The 4,467-nt window shown below is 45.8% G+C and overlaps 1 pseudogene; it reads left to right on the top strand.

Annotated features, from left to right (window-relative positions):
- The first annotated feature begins 783 nt into the window (after positions 1 to 783).
- Positions 784 to 2,310, top strand: LOC123081998 (uncharacterized; annotated as a pseudogene).
- Positions 2,311 to 4,467: the final 2,157 nt, after the last annotated feature.

Below are 4,467 nucleotides of genomic sequence, written 5' to 3' on the forward strand. Positions count from 1 at the left end.
CTTATGCGGGCACATCAAACCAGTGAAGCTAGCCGGAGTAAGCTATGGGGTCATTGCTAATTTTAAGATTATTGTCTTCACAATATACAGTACTTATACAGCATTTTTAGGCTCTTTACTTCAAAAGTTGTGGGGTCAGCTGACTCCACTGCTTATAGGTAGAATTGTAACTGCATCAGATGGTCATTAGCGGGTTCATCCGGTGGTCAGGGAAGCGGTCGATTTTTTTCAGTTACTCGCCGACTGACGTGTAGCGTGACCCTTAAAACAAACGCCAGAAAAAACAACGGGTAATATTACCTGACGACTGTTCGCTAGGAATACATGACATTTCGAATGATTTCGATGGCTTTTTCCTAGAAAATGCATGTCGCTCTGATGAAACTGTCACACGGACACACAAATAAAAATATCGTCGGAATCGTTCGAAATGCCACCCGTCCCTGGCGAACGTTCGCCAGATATGAGGGTAAAAAAAGGCCAAAAGAAGAAGGGAGAGATCGTTTTGCAGAATCCATACGGCATCAATCTCCAGAGATGTTCCTTCTTTTTAGGTAGATGTTCCTATTCTTTTGAGAACTTGAGATCACACACGATCTCTTAGCACCCTATTTGTAAATAAATCAGCAGTCCTTGGTGTTTGTAGTACTCGTGTACGGCAATATATATGAGACGAGGCGTGCGATTCAGCAGCCCGTACGATCCAAGCCTTCCCTGCCGAAAACCTATCTTACTTCGTCTCCAACCTTCCAGCCACACCATGCGCTCTGCCAGGAGGCGTAGATGCGTTGGAGCAGGCGACGCCGCCTCCTCGACGAGGTGCTCGGCACCGTCGTCTCCCTCCTCCCCACCATTGACGGCGCCCGCACGCAGGCCCTCTCCCGCCGCTGGCATCCCCTCTGGGGCTCATCCAATGCGGCGCTCAACCTCCAGCATGACCTCTTCCCCTACATCCCAGTGTCCAAGATCCTCTCCGACCACTCAGGCCCGGCTCGCTGCTTCTCCATCCACGTCATCATGAACGAGGAAAAGATCGACGGCTGGTTTCGTACGTGCCAGGACCCTCGCAGCCGGCCTCCAGGACCTCGAGGTCGCCAACCTGATGCATATGCCTCACTACCGTCTGCCGTCGCACGCGCTCATCCGCTTCGCGCCCACACTTCGCCTTCTCAAGCTCGTCCGCTGCCTATTCCCCGACCTAGCCACCCCGAATTTTCCGCTTCTCAAGCAGCTCATCCTCTACGAAGCCACTATCTCGGAGAAATCCCTTCAAAGCATGATCTCCGGATGCAGGGTTTTGGAAAACGTTTCGCTGCACGACATTGTATTCGGTCGCCTTTGCATCAACTCCCCGACTATCAGGAGCATCAGCTTCTATGCGCCTCGCCAAGTAGAAGTGGAAGGTGGCATCCCTTTCCAGGAGCTGGTCATAGAGGACGCCACTTCCCTTGAGAGGTTAGTACCAATTGATCCAGACTGTGGTTCGACGACCATCCGGGTAATTCGGCCACCTAAACTGAAGATACTGGGTTTGTTATCCAAAGGCATATCCACACTCTGCATTGGAACCACAGTTTTTCAGGTTAGCTGCAAGGTCAATCGTGCATTCACCATTTCTGTATGCAAGAAGTTAATTCTTATATATCACACATACTTCTTCTGTTTTTCGCCAGAAAATGGTTGCCGTCAGCTTGACGACCAAAATGCGCACAATGAACATTTTGGTTATTGACTCTGTTGGTCCTAATCTGGGTGAGGCTGTTGACTTCCTCAAGTGCTTCCCTTGCTTGGAGAAGCTTTATGTCATTGTGAGTATTCTTTACTTTAAAGTTTAAACATGCATGCATGTCACCATTGGATCAGAGTTATGACAAGTGTATTAGTATTTACCAACTGCCTTTATATCGTTTCTTTTCATACCCCCAGTCTCAATTACAAGAGGATATGAAGAATGTGCTGGAGTATGACCCACTGGATCTGGTTGAATGTCTTCAGTTCCATCTAAAAAAGGTGGTGCTGAAGAATTATGATGGTGATAAGAGGTCATTCGCTGACTTTGCCAAGTTCTTTATTTTGAATGCGAAAGTGCTAAAGAAAATGGAAATCGGAGTCATCAACGATCACAGCGACAAATGGATGCATCGTCAACGTAGTTAGCTAAAAGTGGAGAATAGAGCTTCTCAAGATGCACAAATTGAACTAAAAAGGGATGTAAAGACAAGCTTCAAACACCATAGCCATACCCATGAATTTTCAACGGCCGATCCGTTTGATAGGTCCTCATGTGGATGCTACAAGTGTGCTTGGTAGCTTTTCCAAATATGGTGTCACCCTCTCGCCAAAAAGAAAAAAACATGGTTCCCTTATTTTTTGTCTAATGTTATCTTGCTCTTGTGGTGCTCCGCAAAATGACTACTTTATTCAACAAAAGACTACTGTGTTACCTACTCATTCTGGAGCCTGAGTTAAATCCAGAACTCTTTGAGTGTTAGTGTTTATGTATTAAGTATTATGTGCTCCCTCCGTCCCATAATATAAAAATGTTTTTCACACTAGTGTAGTGTCAAAAACGTTCTTATATTATGAAACGGAGGGAGTAGATGGTACTGGTGATACCTCTCCCGCTTTGGTGTCATATTGTAATTTTATAGCACCCGCGTGCTGCAGCTAATATATTTATGTGCCTGCCACTTTATTGAAAAAACAGTGTGTTTTTGTCTAAATGATGCAGTGGTATAAAGCCTATTTATCTGCCTTCAGGTTGTCAGAAAGTCGTTAAGATTAGTATTTCAAATCACTGACATACAAGCATAATATTTGCAACCATGTTTGTTGTCCTAGTTTAGGCAAGATGTATGTCTAGTCAGCAAAAGTCATTTCCTTTGTAATTTGTTGCTGCATATTTATCGTTACTTCTTTTGTTCTCATAAAGAAAAGTATGTAAAGCATTATTGTTGTCTCTTCTGTATACATTTAGCTGGCACCAAAAGGGTAAATATTTCAGCGCTGTACGTGGTTAATAGTAGTTCCCTGATTTCTGATTGTGTCTTTTTTAAAAAAAAGAGGATTACCCCGGCCTCTTCCTTAGAGTGATGCATGCGGCCCCTCTATTAATCAAAGTATCCGAAAAGTCTGAGATCTAGAACAAGCTCGCTCTAATTGTATCTTAACTTGTGAAAAATGGAAAAGGCTGCATTTAATTTGTATGTCAGCGATTTGAAACAGTAATCTTTACGACTTCCTGACAAACTGAAAGGGTGTTAGTCTTGTTTGCTTCGTTGTGTATTTGGCTACTTGGTCCTCTCAGATATTTGGAATCTGGGTGCAAAATAGTCCCAGTTTAGTGATGCGCTGATAGTTACGGTTGTTTCAATTCTGAACGCAACCTCCTCCGTGTTCTGCCGGTTTAGAGCATCTCCAGCCGCGCCCCCAGGAAGGCCTCTCCATGCGCTTTTTTCGCGCCGGCGCCGGAAAAACGGCCCAGTCGCGTCCCCAAAGATCCATTTTTCGCCGCTCGGACCGAAATTGGCCCCGGCGGACCCAAGCCGAACCCGACGCGCTGGGGGGCGCTTGGGGTCGCCGGCCGAAACGTTTTTGGCGCGAAAACCGGCGGGCCCTCCTTGGCAGCAACTCGGCTCTTCTCGCCGCTTCGTCGTCCTCATCGCCTCTTGAAGTTTTCTTGAAGATCGGCGATTTGAGACTCTTTGGTCTTTATATCAGCCTACAAAATCAGATGATAATGCGGTTAATATCTCTTAAAGTCCCAAGTGCATAACAAGTTATACGCTTGGCACTTGGGAGCTAATGCGGATTGCTTCTTAAAACGGATATATTAAAAGTCCCAAGGTTCAATACAAGTGTTAAACTTAGCACTTGGGGGCTAATGTCCAATTGATCAGTTACATCCATGGTGAAGGCAGTTGATAGAGACAAAGTGTTAACAGAAAGTCCCGGTTCATCTTGATAAGGTAAACCGGTCCTTGGGGGACTACTCAATTGAAGTATTCTTAACATTAGAAGACCCGGTTTGTCTACAAGAGATAAACCGGCCCTTGGGGGCTACTATGGAGTTGATATGTTGCAAGCAAATTTAAAGTGTTCTGAAAATTACCTCATAGCGCTCCTTCATTAAGTTCACCAAACCGGCTTCATAATCCCGGCTTGTGAAGAGGCGGTTTAAGAATCCGGAATGAAGTTCCTCGGCGCTAAGGTTAACAAAGCTGGACAAATCTGTCTTCCCCTTCCCTTTGCCCATAACTGCAAATTCTTCCTTGGCAGTGTGCTTGGACAAAACAACTGGGTTGCCAGGGGCAGTGAAACAATGACCAGTGATAACAACATCATCATCGCCACCTTTTGAGGGGGTTGGCGGATTGACAGTATCCCTAGCCGGGCTTGACAAATCGTCGCCCTTGGCTGGGCTTGGAGGATCAGCATGCGGACTGGACGGATTGACTTCTGGCGCTT

This window comes from Triticum aestivum, chromosome 1B (assembly GCF_018294505.1).
Source record: "Triticum aestivum cultivar Chinese Spring chromosome 1B, IWGSC CS RefSeq v2.1, whole genome shotgun sequence".
NCBI classification, from domain to species: Eukaryota; Viridiplantae; Streptophyta; class Magnoliopsida; order Poales; family Poaceae; genus Triticum; species Triticum aestivum.